The 24,899-nt window shown below is 38.7% G+C and overlaps 15 non-coding genes across 15 annotated transcripts; all 15 read right to left on the bottom strand.

Moving 5' to 3' along the window:
* Window positions 1-636: 636 nt before the first annotated feature.
* Window positions 637-719, bottom strand: TRNAL-CAG (transfer RNA leucine (anticodon CAG)). The gene has a single exon. It is a non-coding gene; the product is annotated as a tRNA-Leu (tRNA).
* A 679-nt stretch (window positions 720-1,398) lies between these two features.
* On the bottom strand, window positions 1,399-1,481 carry TRNAL-CAG (transfer RNA leucine (anticodon CAG)). Its single transcript has one exon. It is a non-coding gene; the product is annotated as a tRNA-Leu (tRNA).
* Window positions 1,482-2,159: 678 nt separating this feature from the next.
* Window positions 2,160-2,242, bottom strand: TRNAL-CAG (transfer RNA leucine (anticodon CAG)). Its single transcript has one exon. It is a non-coding gene; the product is annotated as a tRNA-Leu (tRNA).
* Window positions 2,243-3,659: 1,417 nt separating this feature from the next.
* Window positions 3,660-3,742, bottom strand: TRNAL-CAG (transfer RNA leucine (anticodon CAG)). The gene has a single exon. It is a non-coding gene; the product is annotated as a tRNA-Leu (tRNA).
* Window positions 3,743-4,420: 678 nt separating this feature from the next.
* Window positions 4,421-4,503, bottom strand: TRNAL-CAG (transfer RNA leucine (anticodon CAG)). The gene has a single exon. It is a non-coding gene; the product is annotated as a tRNA-Leu (tRNA).
* A 678-nt stretch (window positions 4,504-5,181) lies between these two features.
* Window positions 5,182-5,264, bottom strand: TRNAL-CAG (transfer RNA leucine (anticodon CAG)). Its single transcript has one exon. It is a non-coding gene; the product is annotated as a tRNA-Leu (tRNA).
* A 1,417-nt stretch (window positions 5,265-6,681) lies between these two features.
* TRNAL-CAG (transfer RNA leucine (anticodon CAG)) lies at window positions 6,682-6,764 on the bottom strand. The gene has a single exon. It is a non-coding gene; the product is annotated as a tRNA-Leu (tRNA).
* Window positions 6,765-7,442: 678 nt separating this feature from the next.
* TRNAL-CAG (transfer RNA leucine (anticodon CAG)) lies at window positions 7,443-7,525 on the bottom strand. The gene has a single exon. It is a non-coding gene; the product is annotated as a tRNA-Leu (tRNA).
* Window positions 7,526-8,203: 678 nt separating this feature from the next.
* TRNAL-CAG (transfer RNA leucine (anticodon CAG)) lies at window positions 8,204-8,286 on the bottom strand. The gene has a single exon. It is a non-coding gene; the product is annotated as a tRNA-Leu (tRNA).
* A 678-nt stretch (window positions 8,287-8,964) lies between these two features.
* TRNAL-CAG (transfer RNA leucine (anticodon CAG)) lies at window positions 8,965-9,047 on the bottom strand. Its single transcript has one exon. It is a non-coding gene; the product is annotated as a tRNA-Leu (tRNA).
* A 1,417-nt stretch (window positions 9,048-10,464) lies between these two features.
* Window positions 10,465-10,547, bottom strand: TRNAL-CAG (transfer RNA leucine (anticodon CAG)). The gene has a single exon. It is a non-coding gene; the product is annotated as a tRNA-Leu (tRNA).
* Window positions 10,548-11,985: 1,438 nt separating this feature from the next.
* On the bottom strand, window positions 11,986-12,068 carry TRNAL-CAG (transfer RNA leucine (anticodon CAG)). The gene has a single exon. It is a non-coding gene; the product is annotated as a tRNA-Leu (tRNA).
* Window positions 12,069-12,746: 678 nt separating this feature from the next.
* TRNAL-CAG (transfer RNA leucine (anticodon CAG)) lies at window positions 12,747-12,829 on the bottom strand. Its single transcript has one exon. It is a non-coding gene; the product is annotated as a tRNA-Leu (tRNA).
* A 678-nt stretch (window positions 12,830-13,507) lies between these two features.
* Window positions 13,508-13,590, bottom strand: TRNAL-CAG (transfer RNA leucine (anticodon CAG)). The gene has a single exon. It is a non-coding gene; the product is annotated as a tRNA-Leu (tRNA).
* Window positions 13,591-14,268: 678 nt separating this feature from the next.
* On the bottom strand, window positions 14,269-14,351 carry TRNAL-CAG (transfer RNA leucine (anticodon CAG)). The gene has a single exon. It is a non-coding gene; the product is annotated as a tRNA-Leu (tRNA).
* Window positions 14,352-24,899: the final 10,548 nt, after the last annotated feature.

Here is a 24,899-nt window from a genome sequence, read left to right as displayed (position 1 = left end):
AACCTATCTATAGTTACAATGACAATGTTGCTATTAAAACTGTTAATTTAAAAACTAAATATGAATTGCTTTTTCATTCATTTTAAAGAGGTTTCTAGTTGGCGTTACAATAAAAGTATGTTTTGTTTTCCATGTTCAGGGTTGGAATCCAAGTGTCTAGAGTTTGTTCTCTAATGGATTTTAACTCAGCAATGAAATTAAATTTGTGAATCTTGCACAAACTGGTTATTTAATTTAGCTCATGGGTTCGATTGGATGCCATTGTAGTGGACCCCAGTGGGGTTTCTGTTCATGACCATTGGCTGAGAAGAGCAGTTTTCTTAAGCCAAAGATATGGAGCCCTCATTCTGAATTTGTGAGATATTTTATTTTGCTACCTCTGTATATAAAGAATTGTGGATCAAATAATAAAAATAATATGATATACACATCTGTGGTTGGTTTCAAGCTCTTTTATCCAGGGAGAATACAATCTGATCTTTTATTGCAACATGGGAAATAATGAAATAATTGATGCATTTTTTATGTTGTAAATTGAAAGAGATTTGCAGTGAGTGTTTGTCTAATTCTAAAGCCAATCTTTTCACAAGTAACAAGAAATAGAAACTGTAGAGCAAAGAAGAAAATGAATAACATTGTCAGAAGTGGGATTTGAACCCACGCCTCCAGAGGAGACTGCGACCTGAACGCAGCGCCTTAGACCGCTCGGCCATCCTGACACATGGAACCACTACTTTTTTAAAATATGTATATTATGAAATAACCTATCTATAGTTACAATGACAATGTTGCTATTAAAACTGTTAATTTAAAAACTAAATATGAATTGCTTTTTCATTCATTTTAAAGAGGTTTCTAGTTGGCGTTACAATAAAAGTATGTTTTGTTTTCCATGTTCAGGGTTGGAATCCAAGTGTCTAGAGTTTGTTCTCTAATGGATTTTAACTCAGCAATGAAATGAAATTTGTGAATCTTGCACAAACTGGCTACTTAATTTAGCTCATGGGTTTGATTGGATGCCATTGTAGTGGACCCCAGTGGGGTTTCTGTTCATGACCATTGGCTGAGAAGAGCAGTTTTCTTAAGCCAAAGATATGGAGCCCTCATTCTGAATTTGTGAGATATTTTATTTTGCTACCTCTGTAAATAAAGAATTGTGGATCAAATAATAAAAATAATATGATATACACATATGTGGTTGGTTTCAAGCTCTTTTATCCAGGGAAAATACAATCTGATCTTTTATTGCAACATGGGAAATAATGAAATAATTGATGCATTTTTTTATGTTGTAAATTGAAAGAGATTTGCAGTGAGTGTTTGTCTAATTCTAAAGTCAATCTTTTCACAAGTAACAAGAAATAGAAACTGTAGAGCAAAGAAGAAAATGAATAACATTGTCAGAAGTGGGATTTGAACCCACGCCTCCAGAGGAGACTGCGACCTGAACGCAGCACCTTAGACTGCTCGGCCATCCTGACACATGAAACCACTGCTTTTTGAAAAGATGTATATTATGAAATAACCTATCTATAGTTACAATGACAATGTTGCTATTAAAACTGTTAATTTAAAAACTAGATATGAATTGCTTTTCCATTCATTTTAAAGAGGTTTCTAGTTGGCGTTACAATAAAAGTAAGTTTTGTTTTCCATGTTCAGGGTTGGAATCCAAGTGTCTAGAGTTTGTTCTCTAATGGATTTTAACTCAGCAATGAAATGAAATTTGTGAATCTTGCACAAACTGGCTACTTAATTTAGCTCATGGGTTTGATTGGATGCCAATTTAGTGGACCCCAGTGGGGTTTCTGTTCATGACCATTGGCTGAGAAGAGCAGTTTTCTTAAGCCAAAGATATGGAGCCCTCATTCTGAATTTGTGAGATATTTTATTTTGCTACCTCTGTAAATAAAGAATTGTGGATCAAATAATAAAAATAATATGATATACACATATGTGGTTGGTTTCAAGCTCTTTTATCCAGGGAGAATACAATCTGATCTTTTATTGACACATGGGAAATAATGAAATAATTGATGCATTTTTTATGTTGTAAATTGAAAGAGATTTGCATTGAGTGTTTGTCTAAATCTAAAGTCAATCTTTTCACAAGTAACAAGACATAGAAACTGTAGAGCAAAGAAGAAAATGAATAACATTGTCAGAAGGGGGATTTGAACCCACGCCTCCAGAGGAGACTGCGACCTGAACGCAGCGCCTTAGACCGCTCGGCCATCCTGACACATGAAACCACTAGTTTTTGAAAAGATGTATATTATGAAATAACCTATCTATAGTTACAATGACAATGTTCCTATTAAAACTGTTAATTTAAAAACTAAATATGAATTGCTTTTCCATTCATTTTAAAGAGGTTTCTAGTTGGCGTTACAATAAAAGTAAGTTTTGTTTTCCATGTTCAGGGTTGGAATCCAAGTGTCTAGAGTTTGTTCTCTAATGGATTTTAACTCAGCAATGAAATTAAATTTGTGAATCTTGCACAAACTGGTTATTTAATTTAGCTCATGGGTTCGATTGGATGCCATTGTAGTGGACCCCAGTGGGGTTTCTGTTCATGACCATTGGCTGAGAAGAGCAGTTTTCTTAAGCCAAAGATATGGAGCCCTCATTCTGAATTTGTGAGATATTTTATTTTGCTACCTCTGTAAATAAAGAATTGTGGATCAAATAATAAAAATAATATGATATACACATATGTGGTTGGTTTCAAGCTCTTTTATCCAGGGAGAATACAATCTGATCTTTTATTGCAACATGGGAAATAATGAAATAATTGATGCATTTTTTATGTTGTAAATTGAAAGAGATTTGCAGTGAGTGTTTGTCTAATTCTAAAGCCAATCTTTTCACAAGTAACAAGAAATAGAAACTGTAGAGCAAAGAAGAAAATGAATAACATTGTCAGAAGTGGGATTTGAACCCAGGCCACTCAGTGCCTTAGACCGCTCGGCCATCCTGACACATGAAACCACTGCTTTTTGAAAAGATGTATATTATGAAATAACCTATCTATAGTTACAATGACAATGTTGCTATTAAAACTGTTAATTTAAAAACTAGATATGAATTGCTTTTCCATTCATTTTAAAGAGGTTTCTAGTTGGCGTTACAATAAAAGTAAGTTTTGTTTTCCATGTTCAGGGTTGGAATCCAAGTGTCTAGAGTTTGTTCTCTAATGGATTTTAACTCAGCAATGAAATGAAATTTGTGAATCTTGCACAAACTGGCTACTTAATTTAGCTCATGGGTTTGATTGGATGCCATTGTAGTGGACCCCAGTGGGGTTTCTGTTCATGACCATTGGCTGAGAAGAGCAGTTTTCTTAAGCCAAAGATATGGAGCCCTCATTCTGAATTTGTGAGATATTTTATTTTGCTACCTCTGTAAATAAAGAATTGTGGATCAAATAATAAAAATAATATGATATACACATATGTGGTTGGTTTCAAGCTCTTTTATCCAGGGAAAATACAATCTGATCTTTTATTGCAACATGGGAAATAATGAAATAATTGATGCATTTTTTATGTTGTAAATTGAAAGAGATTTGCAGTGAGTGTTTGTCTAATTCTAAAGTCAATCTTTTCACAAGTAACAAGAAATAGAAACTGTAGAGCAAAGAAGAAAATGAATAACATTGTCAGAAGTGGGATTTGAACCCACGCCTCCAGAGGAGACTGCGACCTGAACGCAGCACCTTAGACTGCTCGGCCATCCTGACACATGAAACCACTGCTTTTTGAAAAGATGTATATTATGAAATAACCTATCTATAGTTACAATGACAATGTTGCTATTAAAACTGTTAATTTAATAACTAGATATGAATTGCTTTTCCATTCATTTTAAAGAGGTTTCTAGTTGGCGTTACAATAAAAGTAAGTTTTGTTTTCCATGTTCAGGGTTGGAATCCAAGTGTCTAGAGTTTGTTCTCTAATGGATTTTAACTCAGCAATGAAATGAAATTTGTGAATCTTGCACAAACTGGCTACTTAATTTAGCTCATGGGTTTGATTGGATGCCATTGTAGTGGACCCCAGTGGGGTTTCTGTTCATGACCATTGGCTGAGAAGAGCAGTTTTCTTAAGCCAAAGATATGGAGCCCTCATTCTGAATTTGTGAGATATTTTATTTTGCTACCTCTGTAAATAAAGAATTGTGGATCAAATAATAAAAATAATATGATATACACATATGTGGTTGGTTTCAAGCTCTTTTATCCAGGGAAAATACAATCTGATCTTTTATTGCAACATGGGAAATAATGAAATAATTGATGCATTTTTTATGTTGTAAATTGAAAGAGATTTGCAGTGAGTGTTTGTCTAATTCTAAAGTCAATCTTTTCACAAGTAACAAGAAATAGAAACTGTAGAGCAAAGAAGAAAATGAATAACATTGTCAGAAGTGGGATTTGAACCCACGCCTCCAGAGGAGACTGCGACCTGAACGCAGCACCTTAGACTGCTCGGCCATCCTGACACATGAAACCACTGCTTTTTGAAAAGATGTATATTATGAAATAACCTATCTATAGTTACAATGACAATGTTGCTATTAAAACTGTTAATTTAAAAACTAGATATGAATTGCTTTTCCATTCATTTTAAAGAGGTTTCTAGTTGGCGTTACAATAAAAGTAAGTTTTGTTTTCCATGTTCAGGGTTGGAATCCAAGTGTCTAGAGTTTGTTCTCTAATGGATTTTAACTCAGCAATGAAATGAAATTTGTGAATCTTGCACAAACTGGCTACTTAATTTAGCTCATGGGTTTGATTGGATGCCATTGTAGTGGACCCCAGTGGGGTTTCTGTTCATGACCATTGGCTGAGAAGAGCAGTTTTCTTAAGCCAAAGATATGGAGCCCTCATTCTGAATTTGTGAGATATTTTATTTTGCTACCTCTGTAAATAAAGAATTGTGGATCAAATAATAAAAATAATATGATATACACATATGTGGTTGGTTTCAAGCTCTTTTATCCAGGGAGAATACAATCTGATCTTTTATTGACACATGGGAAATAATGAAATAATTGATGCATTTTTTATGCTGTAAATTGAAAGAGATTTGCAGTGAGTGTTTGTCTAAATCTAAAGTCAATCTTTTCACAAGTAACAAGACATAGAAACTGTAGAGCAAAGAAGAAAATGAACAACATTGTCAGAAGTGGGATTTGAACCCACACCTCCAGAGGAGACTGCGACCTGAACGCAGCGCCTTAGACCGCTCGGCCATCCTGACACATGAAACCACTGCTTTTTGAAAAGATGTATATTATGGAATAACCTATCTATAGTTACAATGATAATGTTGCTATTAAAACTGTTAATTTAAAAACTAGATATAAATTGCTTTTCCATTCATTTTAAAGAGGTTTCTAGTTGGCGTTACAATAAAAGTATGTTTTGTTTTCCATGTTCAGGGTTGGAATCCAAGTGTCTAGAGTTTGTTCCCTAATGGATTTTAACTCAGCAATGAAATGAAATTTGTGAATCTTGCACAAACTGGCTACTTAATTTAGCTCATGGGTTTGATTGGATGCCAATTTAGTGGACCCCAGTGGGGTTTCTGTTCATGACCATTGGCTGAGAAGAGCAGTTTTCTTAAGCCAAAGATATGGAGCCCTCATTCTGAATTTGTGAGATATTTTATTTTGCTACCTCTGTAAATAAAGAATTGTGGATCAAATAATAAAAATAATATGATATACACATATGTGGTTGGTTTCAAGCTCTTTTATCCAGGGAGAATACAATCTGATCTTTTATTGCAACATGGGAAATAATGAAATAATTGATGCATTTTTTATGTTGTAAATTGAAAGAGATTTGCAGTGAGTGTAAGTCTAATTCTAAAGCCAATCTTTTCACAAGTAACAAGAAATAGAAACTGTAGAGCAAAGAAGAAAATGAATAACATTGTCAGAAGTGGGATTTGAACCCAGGCCACTCAGTGCCTTAGACCGCTCGGCCATCCTGACACATGAAACCACTGCTTTTTGAAAAGATGTATATTATGAAATAACCTATCTATAGTTACAATGACAATGTTGCTATTAAAACTGTTAATTTAAAAACTAGATATGAATTGCTTTTCCATTCATTTTAAAGAGGTTTCTAGTTGGCGTTACAATAAAAGTAAGTTTTGTTTTCCATGTTCAGGGTTGGAATCCAAGTGTCTAGAGTTTGTTCTCTAATGGATTTTAACTCAGCAATGAAATGAAATTTGTGAATCTTGCACAAACTGGCTACTTAATTTAGCTCATGGGTTTGATTGGATGCCATTGTAGTGGACCCCAGTGGGGTTTCTGTTCATGACCATTGGCTGAGAAGAGCAGTTTTCTTAAGCCAAAGATATGGAGCCCTCATTCTGAATTTGTGAGATATTTTATTTTGCTACCTCTGTAAATAAAGAATTGTGGATCAAATAATAAAAATAATATGATATACACATATGTGGTTGGTTTCAAGCTCTTTTATCCAGGGAAAATACAATCTGATCTTTTATTGCAACATGGGAAATAATGAAATAATTGATGCATTTTTTATGTTGTAAATTGAAAGAGATTTGCAGTGAGTGTTTGTCTAATTCTAAAGTCAATCTTTTCACAAGTAACAAGAAATAGAAACTGTAGAGCAAAGAAGAAAATGAATAACATTGTCAGAAGTGGGATTTGAACCCACGCCTCCAGAGGAGACTGCGACCTGAACGCAGCACCTTAGACTGCTCGGCCATCCTGACACATGAAACCACTGCTTTTTGAAAAGATGTATATTATGAAATAACCTATCTATAGTTACAATGACAATGTTGCTATTAAAACTGTTAATTTAATAACTAGATATGAATTGCTTTTCCATTCATTTTAAAGAGGTTTCTAGTTGGCGTTACAATAAAAGTAAGTTTTGTTTTCCATGTTCAGGGTTGGAATCCAAGTGTCTAGAGTTTGTTCTCTAATGGATTTTAACTCAGCAATGAAATGAAATTTGTGAATCTTGCACAAACTGGCTACTTAATTTAGCTCATGGGTTTGATTGGATGCCATTGTAGTGGACCCCAGTGGGGTTTCTGTTCATGACCATTGGCTGAGAAGAGCAGTTTTCTTAAGCCAAAGATATGGAGCCCTCATTCTGAATTTGTGAGATATTTTATTTTGCTACCTCTGTAAATAAAGAATTGTGGATCAAATAATAAAAATAATATGATATACACATATGTGGTTGGTTTCAAGCTCTTTTATCCAGGGAAAATACAATCTGATCTTTTATTGCAACATGGGAAATAATGAAATAATTGATGCATTTTTTATGTTGTAAATTGAAAGAGATTTGCAGTGAGTGTTTGTCTAATTCTAAAGTCAATCTTTTCACAAGTAACAAGAAATAGAAACTGTAGAGCAAAGAAGAAAATGAATAACATTGTCAGAAGTGGGATTTGAACCCACGCCTCCAGAGGAGACTGCGACCTGAACGCAGCACCTTAGACTGCTCGGCCATCCTGACACATGAAACCACTGCTTTTTGAAAAGATGTATATTATGAAATAACCTATCTATAGTTACAATGACAATGTTGCTATTAAAACTGTTAATTTAAAAACTAGATATGAATTGCTTTTCCATTCATTTTAAAGAGGTTTCTAGTTGGCGTTACAATAAAAGTAAGTTTTGTTTTCCATGTTCAGGGTTGGAATCCAAGTGTCTAGAGTTTGTTCTCTAATGGATTTTAACTCAGCAATGAAATGAAATTTGTGAATCTTGCACAAACTGGCTACTTAATTTAGCTCATGGGTTTGATTGGATGCCAATTTAGTGGACCCCAGTGGGGTTTCTGTTCATGACCATTGGCTGAGAAGAGCAGTTTTCTTAAGCCAAAGATATGGAGCCCTCATTCTGAATTTGTGAGATATTTTATTTTGCTACCTCTGTAAATAAAGAATTGTGGATCAAATAATAAAAATAATATGATATACACATATGTGGTTGGTTTCAAGCTCTTTTATCCAGGGAGAATACAATCTGATCTTTTATTGACACATGGGAAATAATGAAATAATTGATGCATTTTTTATGCTGTAAATTGAAAGAGATTTGCAGTGAGTGTTTGTCTAAATCTAAAGTCAATCTTTTCACAAGTAACAAGACATAGAAACTGTAGAGCAAAGAAGAAAATGAACAACATTGTCAGAAGTGGGATTTGAACCCACACCTCCAGAGGAGACTGCGACCTGAACGCAGCGCCTTAGACCGCTCGGCCATCCTGACACATGAAACCACTGCTTTTTGAAAAGATGTATATTATGGAATAACCTATCTATAGTTACAATGATAATGTTGCTATTAAAACTGTTAATTTAAAAACTAGATATAAATTGCTTTTCCATTCATTTTAAAGAGGTTTCTAGTTGGCGTTACAATAAAAGTATGTTTTGTTTTCCATGTTCAGGGTTGGAATCCAAGTGTCTAGAGTTTGTTCCCTAATGGATTTTAACTCAGCAATGAAATGAAATTTGTGAATCTTGCACAAACTGGCTACTTAATTTAGCTCATGGGTTTGATTGGATGCCAATTTAGTGGACCCCAGTGGGGTTTCTGTTCATGACCATTGGCTGAGAAGAGCAGTTTTCTTAAGCCAAAGATATGGAGCCCTCATTCTGAATTTGTGAGATATTTTATTTTGCTACCTCTGTAAATAAAGAATTGCGGATCAAATAATAAAAATAATATGATATACACATATGTGGTTGGTTTCAAGCTCTTTTATCCAGGGAGAATACAATCTGATCTTTTATTGCAACATGGGAAATAATGAAATAATTGATGCATTTTTTATGTTGTAAATTGAAAGAGATTTGCAGTGAGTGTAAGTCTAATTCTAAAGTCAATCTTTTCACAAGTAACAAGAAATAGAAACTGTAGAGCAAAGAAGAAAATGAATAACATTGTCAGAAGTGGGATTTGAATCCACGCCTCCAGAGGAGACTGCGACCTGAACGCAGCGCCTTAGACCGCTCGGCCATCCTGACACATGAAACCACTACTTTTTGAAAAGATGTATATTATGAAATAACCTATCTATAGTTACAATGACAATGTTGCTATTAAAACTGTTAATTTAAAAACTAAATATGAATTGCTTTTCCATTCATTTTAAAGAGGTTTCTAGTTGGCGTTACAATAAAAGTAAGTTTTGTTTTCCATGTTCAGGGTTGGAATCCAAGTGTCTAGAGTTTGTTCTCTAATGGATTTTAACTCAGCAATGAAATTAAATTTGTGAATCTTGCACAAACTGGTTATTTAATTTAGCTCATGGGTTCGATTGGATGCCATTGTAGTGGACCCCAGTGGGGTTTCTGTTCATGACCATTGGCTGAGAAGAGCAGTTTTCTTAAGCCAAAGATATGGAGCCCTCATTCTGAATTTGTGAGATATTTTATTTTGCTACCTCTGTAAATAAAGAATTGTGGATCAAATAATAAAAATAATATGATATACACATATGTGGTTGGTTTCAAGCTCTTTTATCCAGGGAGAATACAATCTGATCTTTTATTGCAACATGGGAAATAATGAAATAATTGATGCATTTTTTATGTTGTAAATTGAAAGAGATTTGCAGTGAGTGTTTGTCTAATTCTAAAGCCAATCTTTTCACAAGTAACAAGAAATAGAAACTGTAGAGCAAAGAAGAAAATGAATAACATTGTCAGAAGTGGGATTTGAACCCAGGCCACGCAGCGCCTTAGACCGCTCGGCCATCCTCACACATGAAACCACTGTGTTTTGAAAAGATGTATATTATGAAATAACCTATCTATAGTTACAATGACAATGTTGCTATTAAAACTGTTAATTTAAAAACTAAATATGAATTGCTTTTTCATTCATTTTAAAGAGGTTTCTAGTTGGCGTTACAATAAAAGTAAGTTTTGTTTTCCATGTTCAGGGTTGGAATCCAAGTGTCTAGAGTTTGTTCTCTAATGGATTTTAACTCAGCAATGAAATGAAATTTGTGAATCTTGCACAAACTGGCTACTTAATTTAGCTCATGGGTTTGATTGGATGCCATTGTTGTGGACCCCAGTGGGGTTTCTGTTCATGACCATTGGCTGAGAAGAGCAGTTTTCTTAAGCCAAAGATATGGAGCCCTCATTCTGAATTTGTGAGATATTTTATTTTGCTACCTCTGTAAATAAAGAATTGTGGATCAAATAATAAAAATAATATGATATACACATATGTGGTTGGTTTCAAGCTCTTTTATCCAGGGAGAATACAATCTGATCTTTTATTGCAACATGGGAAATAATGAAATAATTGATGCATTTTTTATGTTGTAAATTGAAAGAGATTTGCCGTGAGTGTTTGTCTAATTCTAAAGTCAATCTTTTCACAAATAACAAGAAATAGAAACTGTAGAGCAAAGAAGAAAATGAATAACATTGTCAGAAGTGGGATTTGAACCCACGCCTCCAGAGGAGACTGCGACCTGAACGCAGCACCTTAGACCGCTCGGCCATCCTGACACATGAAACCACTGCTTTTTGAAAAGATGTATATTATGAAATAACCTATCTATAGTTACAATGACAATGTTGCTATTAAAACTGTTAATTTAAAAACTAGATATGAATTGCTTTTCCATTCATTTTAAAGAGGTTTCTAGTTGGCGTTACAATAAAAGTAAGTTTTGTTTTCCATGTTCAGGGTTGGATCCAAGTGTCTAGAGTTTGTTCTCTAATGGATTTTAACTCAGCAATGAAATGAAATTTGTGAATCTTGCACAAACTGGCTACTTAATTTAGCTCATGGGTTTGATTGGATGCCAATTTAGTGGACCCCAGTGGGGTTTCTGTTCATGACCATTGGCTGAGAAGAGCAGTTTTCTTAAGCCAAAGATATGGAGCCCTCATTCTGAATTTGTGAGATATTTTATTTTGCTACCTCTGTAAATAAAGAATTGTGGATCAAATAATAAAAATAATATGATATACACATATGTGGTTGGTTTCAAGCTCTTTTATCCAGGGAGAATACAATCTGATCTTTTATTGACACATGGGAAATAATGAAATAATTGATGCATTTTTTATGTTGTAAATTGAAAGAGATTGGCAGTGAGTGTAAGTCTAATTCTAAAGTCAATCTTTTCACAAGTAACAAGAAATAGAAACTGTAGAGCAAAGAAGAAAATGAATAACATTGTCAGAAGTGGGATTTGAACCCACGCCTCCAGAAGAGACTGCGACCTGAATGCAGCGCCTTAGAACGCTCGGACATCCTGACACATAAAACCACTGCTTTTTGAAAAGATGTATATTATGAAATAACCTATCTATAGTTACAATGACAATGTTGCTATTAAAACTGTTAATTTAAAAACTAGATATGAATTGCTTTTCCATTCATTTTAAAGAGGTTTCTTGTTGGCTTTACATTAAAAGTAAGTTTTGTTTTTCATGTTCAGGGTTGGAATCCAAGTGTCTAGAGTTTGTTCTCTAATGGATTTTAACTCAGAAATGAAATGAAATTTGTGAATCTTGCACAAACTGGCTACTTAATTTAGCTCATGGGTTTGATTGGATGCCATTGTAGTGGACCCCAGTGGGGTTTCTGTTCATGACCATTGGCTGAGAAGAGCAGTTTTCTTAAGCCAAAGATATGGAGCCCTCATTCTAAATTTGTGAGATATTTTATTTTGCTACCTCTGTAAATAAAGAATTGTGGATCAAATAATAAAAATAATATGATATACACATATGTGGTTGGTTTCAAGCTCTTTTATCCAGGGAGAATACAATCTGATCTTTTATTGCAACATGGGAAATAATGAAATAATTGATGCATTTTTTATGTTATAAATTGAAAGAGATTTGCAGTGAGTGTTTGTCTAATTCTAAAGTCAATCTTTTCACAAATAACAAGAAATAGAAACTGTAGAGCAAAGAAGAAAATGAATAACATTGTCAGAAGTGGGATTTGAACCCACGCCTCCAGAGGAGACTGCGACCTGAACGCAGCACCTTAGACTGCTCGGCCATCCTGACACATGAAACCACTGCTTTTTGAAAAGATGTATATTATGAAATAACCTATCTATAGTTACAATGACAATGTTGCTATTAAAACTGTTAATTTAAAAACTAGATATGAATTGCTTTTCCATTCATTTTAAAGAGGTTTCTAGTTGGCGTTACAATAAAAGTAAGTTTTGTTTTCCATGTTCAGGGTTGGAATCCAAGTGTCTAGAGTTTGTTCTCTAATGGATTTTAACTCAGCAATGAAATGAAATTTGTGAATCTTGCACAAACTGGCTACTTAATTTAGCTCATGGGTTTGATTGGATGCCAATTTAGTGGACCCCAGTGGGGTTTCTGTTCATGACCATTGGCTGAGAAGAGCAGTTTTCTTAAGCCAAAGATATGGAGCCCTCATTCTGAATTTGTGAGATATTTTATTTTGCTACCTCTGTAAATAAAGAATTGTGGATCAAATAATAAAAATAATATGATATACACATATGTGGTTGGTTTCAAGCTCTTTTATCCAGGGAGAATACAATCTGATATTTTATTGCAACATGGGAAATAATGAAATAATTGATGCATTTTTTATGTTGTAAATTGAAAGAGATTTGCAGTGAGTGTTTGTCTAATTCTAAAGCCAATCTTTTCACAAGTAACAAGAAATAGAAACTGTAGAGCAAAGAAGAAAATGAATAACATTGTCAGAAGTGGGATTTGAACCCACGCCTCCAGAGGAGACTGCGACCTGAACGCAGCGCCTTAGACCGCTCGGCCATCCTGACACATGAAACCACTGCTTTTTGAAAAGATGTATATTATGAAATAACCTATCTATAGTTACAATGACAATGTTGCTATTAAAAATGTTAATTTAAAAACTAAATATGAATTGCTTTTCCATTCATTTTAAAGAGGTTTCTAGTTGGCGTTACAATAAAAGTAAGTTTTGTTTTCCATGTTCAGGGTTGGAATCCAAGTGTCTAGAGTTTGTTCTCTAATGGATTTTAACTCAGCAATGAAATGAAATTTGTGAATCTTGCACAAACTGGCTACTTAATTTAGCTCATGGGTTTGATTGGATGCCATTGTAGTGGACCCCAGTGGGGTTTCTGTTCATGACCATTGGCTGAGAAGAGCAGTTTTCTTAAGCCAAAGATATGGAGCCCTCATTCTGAATTTGTGAGATATTTTATTTTGCTACCTCTGTAAATAAAGAATTGTGGATAAAATAATAAAAATAATATGATATACACATATGTGGTTGGTTTCAAGCTCTTTTATCCAGGAAGAATACAATCTGATCTTTTATTGCAACATGGGAAATAATGAAATAATTGATGCATTTTTTATGTTGTAAATTGATAGAGATTTGCAGTGAGTGTTTGTCTAATTCTAAAGTCAATCTTTTCACAAGTAACAAGAAATAGAAACTGTAAAGCAAAGAAGAAAATGAATAACAAAGTCGGAAGTGGGATTTGAACCCACGCCTCCAGAGGAGACTGCGACCTGAACGCAGCGCCTTAGACCGCTCGGCCATCCTGACACATGAAACCACTGCTTTTTGAAAAGATGTATATTATGAAATAACCTATATATAGTTACAATGACAATGTTGCTATTAAAACTGTTAATTTAAAAACTAGATATGAATTGCTTTTCCATTCATTTTAAAGAGGTTTCTAGTTGGCGTTACAATAAAAGTAAGTTTTGTTTTCCATGTTCAGGGTTGGAATCCAAGTGTCTAGAGTTTGTTCTCTAATGGATTTTAACTCAGCAATGAAATGAAATTTGTGAATCTTGCACAAACTGGCTACTTAATTTAGCTCATGGGTTTGATTGGATGCCAATTTAGTGGACCCCAGTGGGGTTTCTGTTCATGACCATTGGCTGAGAAGAGCAGTTTTCTTAAGCCAAAGATATGGAGCCCTCATTCTGAATTTGTGAGATATTTTATTTTGCTACCTCTGTAAATAAAGAATTGTGGATCAAATAATAAAAATAATATGATATACACATATGTGGTTGGTTTCAAGCTCTTTTATCCAGGGAGAATACAATCTGATCTATTATTGCAACATGGGAAATAATGAAATAATTGATGCATTTTTTATGCTGTAAATTGAAAGAGATTTGCAGTGAGTGTTTGTCTAAATCTAAAGTCAATCTTTTCACAAGTAACAAGAAATAGAAACTGTAGAGCAAAGAAGAAAATGAACAACATTGTCAGAAGTGGGATTTGAACCCACGCCTCCAGAGGAGACTGCAACCTGAACGCAGCGCCTTAGACCGCTCGGCCATCCTGACACATGAAACCACTGCTTTTTTAAAAGATGTATATTATGAAATAACCTATCTATAGTTACAATGATAATGTTGCTATTAAAACTGTTAATTTAAAAACTAGATATGAATTGCTTTTCCATTCATTTTAAAGAGGTTTCTAGTTGGCGTTACAATAAAAGTAAGTTTTGTTTTCCATGTTCAGGGTTGGAATCCAAGTGTCTAGAGTTTGTTCCCTAATGGATTTTAACTCAGCAATGAAATGAAATTTGTGAATCTTGCACAAACTGGCTACTTAATTTAGCTCATGGGTTTGATTGGATGCCAATTTAGTGGACCCCAGTGGGGTTTCTGTTCATGACCATTGGCTGAGAAGAGCAGTTTTCTTAAGCCAAAGATATGGAGCCCTCATTCTGAATTTGTGAGATATTTTATTTTGCTACCTCTGTAAATAAAGAATTGTGGATCAAATAATAAAAATAATATGATATACACATACAGATGTAGCCAACTTTATCTTGACTGTTTCTCCGCCGAGACGGGCGTCTAGCCACGCTAATGCGATAGCTGAGTTTCATCACAGGCAGGCGCGTTGAGACGATCTAGATACTCATCATGCATTACACATCTCCACCACTGTGTCGCTAATGCTCCACTAATCCAGTACTTTCGATCGTACAGTATAGCGGCGGATTGATCTACAGCTCTGGCAATACTGTAGGCGTAACGGGAGGCGGTGGAAAAAGTATGGAGTATTGTACAGTACAGTATGTGTATGGAGACGCAACTACAGTAATTGTGTAAAAGGAAGAATGTACAGTACAATGCATAAACACCGTGCTTTTAAAATATATGAGCGTCTGAGTTCGCTAATGCATAATGGGAATGGAGGACTAGCAGGAGGCGGAGGAAAACACCGTGCTTTACAAATGCGAGCGTCCGAGTCCTCTAAGGCATAAACCAACAGCAATGGGGCGGGGGCCGGGCGCTGTTTGCAGTACTTTCACACATGAAATTGGAAATCTCTCATGAGGCGTCGTGGGCTAGGGGTGAAGGCTCCCACCTCCCTCGCTGGGAGTCCAGGGTTCGAGACCTGATGTGCTTTCTTTCTTTTTTTTTTTTTTTTCTGTAATAATGCACTGTATTATTTTATTTACATTGTAAGACAGTCAATGGAAGGATGCACACAGGTTTCACATAAATCAAAGTACATCTGCAGGAGCGATTCTTTACGCTAAATGCACCTAAACAGCGGGAATGAAATGAGTGTATTCTGACGCTACCAACTGAGCAAAACAGTACTGTAGATCTTCAGCGTTTGTGTATTGCACAGGACCTGAATTTCCTCCCTGTGCAGGCCCCCAGGGGGGAAGGGCGATGGGGGTAGGGGGGAGACGATGGAAAATACTGTGCCTTTGAAATGCAATTACAGTACATGAGCGTCCGAGTACACTACGGCATACTGTAAACCAACACCAATGGGAAGGAAGTGCCAACCTTATTTTTAATGTGTTCCCGTGACATTCACTTTAAAAAAAAAAATTCTCTCCAATACAGTACATCCAATGGAAGGATGCACACAGGTTTCACATAAATCAAAGTACATCTGCAGGAGCGATTCTTTACGCTAAATGCAACCTACAGTACGGTACTGTAAGTGAGCAAAATAGTACTACAGTGGGCGTTTGTGTATTGCACATGACCTGCATTCCCTCCCTGTCTACTGCATGATCTGTGCAGGCTCCCATGGGGGAAGGGCAACAGGCTAGCAGGAGGCGGAGGAAAACACCGTGCTTTACAAATGCGAGCGTCCGAGTCCTCTAAGGCATAAACCAACAGCAATGGGGCGGGGGCCGGGCGCTGTTTGCAGTACTTTCACACATGAAATTGGAAATCTCTCATGAGGCGTCGTGGGCTAGGGGTGAAGGCTCCCACCTCCCTCGCTGGGAGTCCAGGGTTCGAGACCTGATGTGCTTTCTTTCTTTTTTTTTTTTTTTTCTGTAATAATGCACTGTATTATTTTATTTACATTGTAAGACAGTCAATGGAAGGATGCACACAGGTTTCACATAAATCAAAGTACATCTGCAGGAGCGATTCTTTACGCTAAATGCACCTAAACAGCGGGAATGAAATGAGTGTATTCTGACGCTACCAACTGAGCAAAACAGTACTGTAGATCTTCAGCGTTTGTGTATTGCACAGGACCTGAATTTCCTCCCTGTGCAGGCCCCCAGGGGGGAAGGGCGATGGGGGTAGGGGGGAGACGATGGAAAATACTGTGCCTTTGAAATGCAATTACAGTACATGAGCGTCCGAGTACACTACGGCATACTGTAAACCAACACCAATGGGAAGGAAGTGCCAACCTTATTTTTAATGTGTTCCCGTGACATTCACTTTAAAAAAAAAAAATTCTCTCCAATACAGTACATCCAATGGAAGGATGCACACAGGTTTCACATAAATCAAAGTACATCTGCAGGAGCGATTCTTTACGCTAAATGCAACCTACAGTACGGTACTGTAAGTGAGCAAAATAGTACTACAGTGGGCGTTTGTGTATTGCACATGACCTGCATTCCCTCCCTGTCTACTGCATGATCTGTGCAGGCTCCCATGGGGGAAGGGCAACAGGCTAGCAGGAGGCGGAGGAAAACACCGTGCTTTACAAATGCGAGCGTCCGAGTCCTCTAAGGCATAAACCAACAGCAATGGGGCGGGGGCCGGGCGCTGTTTGCAGTACTTTCACACATGAAATTGGAAATCTCTCATGAGGCGTCGTGGGCTAGGGGTGAAGGCTCCCACCTCCCTCGCTGGGAGTCCAGGGTTCGAGACCTGATGTGCTTTCTTTCTTTTTTTTTTTTTTTCTGTAATAATGCACTGTATTATTTTATTTACATTGTAAGACAGTCAATGGAAGGATGCACACAGGTTTCACATAAATCAAAGTACATCTGCAGGAGCGATTCTTTACGCTAAATGCACCTAAACAGCGGGAATGAAATGAGTGTATTCTGACGCTACCAACTGAGCAAAACAGTACTGTAGATCTTCAGCGTTTGTGTATTGCACAGGACCTGAATTTCCTCCCTGTGCAGGCCCCCAGGGGGGAAGGGCGATGGGGGTAGGGGGGAGACGATGGAAAATACTGTGCCTTTGAAATGCAATTACAGTACATGAGCGTCCGAGTACACTACGGCATACTGTAAACCAACACCAATGGGAAGGAAGTGCCAACCTTATTTTTAATGTGTTCCCGTGACATTCACTTTAAAAAAAAAAAATTCTCTCCAATACAGTACATCCAATGGAAGGATGCACACAGGTTTCACATAAATCAAAGTACATCTGCAGGAGCGATTCTTTACGCTAAATGCAACCTACAGTACGGTACTGTAAGTGAGCAAAATAGTACTACAGTGGGCGTTTGTGTATTGCACATGACCTGCATTCCCTCCCTGTCTACTGCATGATCTGTGCAGGCTCCCATGGGGGAAGGGCAACAGGCTAGCAGGAGGCGGAGGAAAACACCGTGCTTTACAAATGCGAGCGTCCGAGTCCTCTAAGGCATAAACCAACAGCAATGGGGCGGGGGCCGGGCGCTGTTTGCAGTACTTTCACACATGAAATTGGAAATCTCTCATGAGGCGTCGTGGGCTAGGGGTGAAGGCTCCCACCTCCCTCGCTGGGAGTCCAGGGTTCGAGACCTGATGTGCTTTCTTTCTTTTTTTTTTTTTTTTCTGTAATAATGCACTGTATTATTTTATTTACATTGTAAGACAGTCAATGGAAGGATGCACACAGGTTTCACATAAATCAAAGTACATCTGCAGGAGCGATTCTTTACGCTAAATGCACCTAAACAGCGGGAATGAAATGAGTGTATTCTGACGCTACCAACTGAGCAAAACAGTACTGTAGATCTTCAGCGTTTGTGTATTGCACAGGACCTGAATTTCCTCCCTGTGCAGGCCCCCAGGGGGGAAGGGCGATGGGGGTAGGGGGGAGACGATGGAAAATACTGTGCCTTTGAAATGCAATTACAGTACATGAGCGTCCGAGTACACTACGGCATACTGTAAACCAACACCAATGGGAAGGAAGGGCCAACCTTATTTTTAATGTGTTCCCGTGACATTCACTTTAAAAAAAAAAAAATTCTCTCCAATACAGTACATCCAATGGAAGGATGCACACAGGTTTCACATAAATCAAAGTACATCTGCAGGAGCGATTCTTTACGCTAAATGCAACCTACAGTACGGTACTGTAAGTGAGCAAAATAGTACTACAGTGGGCGTTTGTGTATTGCACATGACCTGCATTCCCTCCCTGTCTACTGCATGATCTGTGCAGGCTCCCATGGGGGAAGGGCAACAGGCTAGCAGGAGGCGGAGGAAAACACCGTGCTTTACAAATGCGAGCGTCCGAGTCCTCTAAGGCATAAACCAACAGCAATGGGGCGGGGGCCGGGCGCTGTTTGCAGTACTTTCACACATGAAATTGGAAATCTCTCATGAGGCGTCGTGGGCTAGGGGTGAAGGCTCCCACCTCCCTCGCTGGGAGTCCAGGGTTCGAGACCTGATGTGCTTTCTTTCTTTTTTTTTTTTTTTTCTGTAATAATGCACTGTATTATTTTATTTACATTGTAAGACAGTCAATGGAAGGATGCACACAGGTTTCACATAAATCAAAGTACATCTGCAGGAGCGATTCTTTACGCTAAATGCACCTAAACAGCGGGAATGAAATGAGTGTATTCTGACGCTACCAACTGAGCAAAACAGTACTGTAGATCTTCAGCGTTTGTGTATTGCACAGGACCTGAATTTCCTCCCTGTGCAGGCCCCCAGGGGGGAAGGGCGATGGGGGTAGGGGGGAGACGATGGAAAATACTGTGCCTTTGAAATGCAATTACAGTACATGAGCGTCCGAGTACACTACGGCATACTGTAAACCAACACCAATGGGAAGGAAGTGCCAACCTTATTTTTAATGTGTTCCCGTGACATTCACTTTAAAAAAAAAAAAATTCTCTCCAATACAGTACATCCAATGGAAGGATGCACACAGGTTTCACATAAATCAAAGTACATCTGCAGGAGCGATTCTTTACGCTAAATGCAACCTACAGTACGGTACTGTAAGTGAGCAAAATAGTACTACAGTGGGCGTTTGTGTATTGCACATGACCTGCATTCCCTCCCTGTCTACTGCATGATCTGTGCAGGCTCCCATGGGGGAAGGGCAACAGGCTAGCAGGAGGCGGAGGAAAACACCGTGCTTTACAAATGCGAGCGTCCGAGTCCTCTAAGGCATAAACCAACAGCAATGGGGCGGGGGCCGGGCGCTGTTTGCAGTACTTTCACACATGAAATTGGAAATCTCTCATGAGGCGTCGTGGGCTAGGGGTGAAGGCTCCCACCTCCCTCGCTGGGAGTCCAGGGTTCGAGACCTGATGTGCTTTCTTTCTTTTTTTTTTTTTTTCTGTAATAATGCACTGTATTATTTTATTTACATTGTAAGACAGTCAATGGAAGGATGCACACAGGTTTCACATAAATCAAAGTACATCTGCAGGAGCGATTCTTTACGCTAAATGCACCTAAACAGCGGGAATGAAATGAGTGTATTCTGACGCTACCAACTGAGCAAAACAGTACTGTAGATCTTCAGCGTTTGTGTATTGCACAGGACCTGAATTTCCTCCCTGTGCAGGCCCCCAGGGGGGAAGGGCGATGGGGGTAGGGGGGAGACGATGGAAAATACTGTGCCTTTGAAATGCAATTACATGAGCGTCCGAGTACACTACGGCATACTGTAAACCAACACCAATGGGAAGGAAGTGCCAACCTTATTTTTAATGTGTTCCCGTGACATTCACTTTAAAAAAAAAAAATTCTCTCCAATACAGTACATCCAATGGAAGGATGCACACAGGTTTCACATAAATCAAAGTACATCTGCAGGAGCGATTCTTTACGCTAAATGCAACCTACAGTACGGTACTGTAAGTGAGCAAAATAGTACTACAGTGGGCGTTTGTGTATTGCACATGACCTGCATTCCCTCCCTGTCTACTGCATGATCTGTGCAGGCTCCCATGGGGGAAGGGCAACAGGCTAGCAGGAGGCGGAGGAAAACACCGTGCTTTACAAATGCGAGCGTCCGAGTCCTCTAAGGCATAAACCAACAGCAATGGGGCGGGGGCCGGGCGCTGTTTGCAGTACTTTCACACATGAAATTGGAAATCTCTCATGAGGCGTCGTGGGCTAGGGGTGAAGGCTCCCACCTCCCTCGCTGGGAGTCCAGGGTTCGAGACCTGATGTGCTTTCTTTCTTTTTTTTTTTTTTTCTGTAATAATGCACTGTATTATTTTATTTACATTGTAAGACAGTCAATGGAAGGATGCACACAGGTTTCACATAAATCAAAGTACATCTGCAGGAGCGATTCTTTACGCTAAATGCACCTAAACAGCGGGAATGAAATGAGTGTATTCTGACGGACTGTGCATCTTCGGTATTTGTGTATTGCATAAGACCTGTGAAGGCTCCCAGGAGGGAAGGGCGTAGGGCAAGACAGTGGAAAATACTGTGGTCAAAGAAAGGGCATATTTAAAACTAAGGGAAACTGTCACAAAGTACAGTAACTACAGTACTGTACGTTGAATGCCTGGACCGCATGACGTCTGAGACGCACGACGTCTGAGGCGCACGACGTCTGAGACGCTCATTGAGCATAAGGACGGTTATGGCTGCTGCACGGGACCGTCCCTATGCTCTTGGTGAGCTGCGTCTCCTCGTTCGCTGGCGGGACAGAACTCTCGCCAGCAACGAGGAGAAAGTGAGGGCATACCGGAGGGCCAGCAGGGACATCCTCCGGAAGTATAACAGGAGGAGAACGGTGAGGTCTCTCCAGAGGAGGTGGAGTGACCTCGTGAGGCGGACCCCACGACGCCTGCAGGCCATAAGGGATTGTAAGTACAGTACATTACTGTAGATAACTGTACTTTAAGTTACTGTAGTTACAGGTACAGTACATTATAGCAGGGGCTGCTGTAGCAGCAGGTATCCGGTCTATACAGCACTGTACAGTATTTGTGGTAAACAAATGGTTAAACAAGGACCAAACATTAACCCGGGTCAAAAGGTCAATTTGTTTTTTTGCGTCGACCTAGATGGTGCGGCTTTTGAAATTGGTTGACACCAGTTACTGTAGGTTGACATGGTCGTTAAGTTGACATGGAAAAAGATCGACATGCGTTTTACAAAAACAATTGTTATTTTTTTAAACTTGTGTATATACAGTAGTTCTTTACAATCCAGGTGGTCTACGATTGTGCAGTGTACAGTATCATGCAGTGTACAGTATATGCAATGTATCACAGTGTATCGTGCTGCGTAATTGCAGCGTGTCATGCAGTGTACATTCAGAATATGGTATTGTGCAGTGATTGTAATACATAGTGAATCACATCGTGCAGCAGAGCCGGCCTTAGGCATAGGCAAACTACAGTAGGCAAATGCCTAGGGCATTTGCTATGCTTAGGGGCACCAGCAGCTTCTGCTGATTAAAATGATATGCGGCATGCCTATATTTTGCGTGACTGCGGCTGTATCTGTACCTGGCTAGGGCCAGCACTGTCGTGCAGTGTACTGTATACACATGTGGTAATTGCAGTTTTTTGTGTAGTGTACATTGTATCATATTTTGCAGGGAAATGTGCAGTTTGTCATATCACGCAGTCGTGCAGTGCATTGTGTGGTTTAATTGCAGTGTGCCGAAATTTGTGTTTCAGATAGTACAGTGTTCTAAGGGATGTTACTTTGGCAGAAATTATTCTAAGGGATGTTACAGTGGCCTAATGTGTTCTGACGTGCATTACTCTTGCATAAGGTTCATGACTGGCAGATCTCTACTTTGTGACGTAATGTGGATATACTACTGCACTACTGTGACGTACAGTAACGTGAATAAGGTGCTCTACTGTGTGACACAACGTGAATCAAGGACAGTACTGTGACGTGAATACGGTGCTCTACTGTGTGACACAATGTGAATCAAGGACAGTACTGTGACGTGAATAAGGTGCTCTACTGTGTGACACAACGTGAATCAAGGACAGTACTGTGACGTGAATACGGTGCTCTACTGTGTGACACAACGGGAATCAAGGACAGTAATGTGACGTGAATAAACTGCACTACTGTGACATGACGTGAATAAGATGAATTCAGGTGAGTACTGCATCATCTGTCATGAAATCAATTTGTAATGTATGTACAGTAATGAACAGTACTGAGATGGTTAAGGGTGGGAGGGCTGCATGCTGATGTGTGTCATAATGTTTATAAGGGCAATGCTTATGTGTGTTACAATGTCTATAAAGGTAGTGTTCTGTCTAATACCCTGGACCTACTGTACTGTAGCGATACTGTAAGTGTACTGTATGTCACATTTAGAAATGTGCCCCTTAAGTTTTGAAGACAGTACAGTACACTATGCCCTCCTGAGTGATTAGGTGCAGGGTACTAGAATGAACAATTCCATTTATTGTGATGTCATAAAGATGCTGTCAATGTTGAATTTCATTGGCTGTACAGTATGCTGCCATTATACTGTATATATATTTTTACAGGGCTGGTAGCACGACGTCACAGGAGGCGGGACAGGCGCCGCCAAGCTGGTAAGTATTGTCAAATACAGTAGTGTACAGTACATAGTGATTTCTATAGTCCCAACCCCCTGTCCTGACCATCACAGATAACTCGCTGCAATCCGTTAATGTTAAGAATGTCTGTTTACAAAACTAAATGTAAATATTAAACACAAAGTATAAATAACATTGTAGATAGCTGAATACCCGTGCTTCGCTACGGGATGAGGATGGTAAATTCCAGTGATAGTTGTTTGTTAATTTACGTTTGTTGGCGATCTAGTATATAGTACTGTATACTTTAAGCATACTGTATCTTGCTTCTCTGATGCAGATTGTTTATTGGCCGGACCCCTTTTTGGTCCTGGATACTGTGCAGTACATGTTTCAAATTGACAGCTTCACTTACAGTACTGTTATTTTTTTTCCCACAGTACCACCACCACCACCACCTGCTGCGCTGCCAGGTATTGTGTAACGAGAATTCTGGTGCTACTGTCATCGTTGTTACACTACTGTACATGTGTCCTGGATACTGTGCAGTACATGTTTCAAATTGACAGCTTCACTTACAGTACTGTTATTTTTTTCCCACAGTACCACCACCACCACCACCACCACCACCACCACCTGCTGCGCTGCCAGGTATTGTGTAACGAGAATTCTGGTGTGACTGTCATCGTTACACTACTGTACATGTGTCCTGGATACTGTACAGTACATGTTTCAAATTGACAGCTTCACTTACAGTACTGTTATTTTTTTTCCCACAGTACCACCACCACCACCACCACCTGCTGCGCTGCCAGGTATTGTGTAACGAGAATTCTGGTGCTACTGTCATCGTTGTTACACTACTGTACATGTGTCCTGGATACTGTGCAGTACATGTTTCAAATTGACAGCTTCACTTACAGTACTGTTATTTTTTTTCCCACAGTACCACCACCACCACCACCTGCTGCGCTGCCAGGTATTGTGTAACGAGAATTCTGGTGCTACTGTCATCGTTGTTACACTACTGTACATGTGTCCTGGATACTGTGCAGTACATGTTTCAAATTGACAGCTTCACTTACAGTACTGTTATTTTTTTTCCCACAGTACCACCACCACCACCACCACCACCACCACCACCTGCTGCGCTGCCAGGTATTGTGTAACGAGAATTCTGGTGTGACTGTCATCGTTACACTACTGTACATGTGTCCTGGATACTGTACAGTACATGTTTCAAATTGACAGCTTCACTTACAGTACTGTTATTTTTTTTCCCACAGTACCACCACCACCACCACCACCTGCTGCGCTGCCAGGTATTGTGTAACGAGAATTCTGGTGCTACTGTCATCGTTGTTACACTACTGTACATGTGTCCTGGATACTGTGCAGTACATGTTTCAAATTGACAGCTTCACTTACAGTACTGTTATTTTTTTTCCCACAGTACCACCACCACCACCACCACCTGCTGCGCTGCCAGGTATTGTGTAACGAGAATTCTGGTGCTACTGTCATCGTTGTTACACTACTGTACATGTGTCCTGGATACTGTGCAGTACATGTTTCAAATTGACAGCTTCACTTACAGTACTGTTATTTTTATTCCCACAGTACCACCACCACCACCACCACCACCACCACCACCACCTGCTGCACTGCCAGGTATTGTGTAACGAGAATTCTGGTGTGACTGTCATCGTTACACTACTGTACATGTGTCCTGGATACTGTACAGTACATGTTTCAAATTGACAGCTTCACTTACAGTACTGTTATTTTTTTTCCCACAGTACCAACACCACCACCACCACCACCTGCTGCTGCATCCGAGAGCTCCGGAAGTGGTAATAATTACTTTTTGTTACAGACACACTAGTTTCCTACAGTATTACTGTAATTTTTGTATT

The sequence above is a fragment of the Pseudophryne corroboree genome, chromosome 1 (genome assembly GCF_028390025.1).
Source record: "Pseudophryne corroboree isolate aPseCor3 chromosome 1, aPseCor3.hap2, whole genome shotgun sequence".
Lineage (NCBI taxonomy): Eukaryota > Metazoa > Chordata > Amphibia > Anura > Myobatrachidae > Pseudophryne > Pseudophryne corroboree.
Note: the sequence above shows the minus strand (reverse complement) of the source record. Positions and strands in the feature narration are given on the sequence as shown.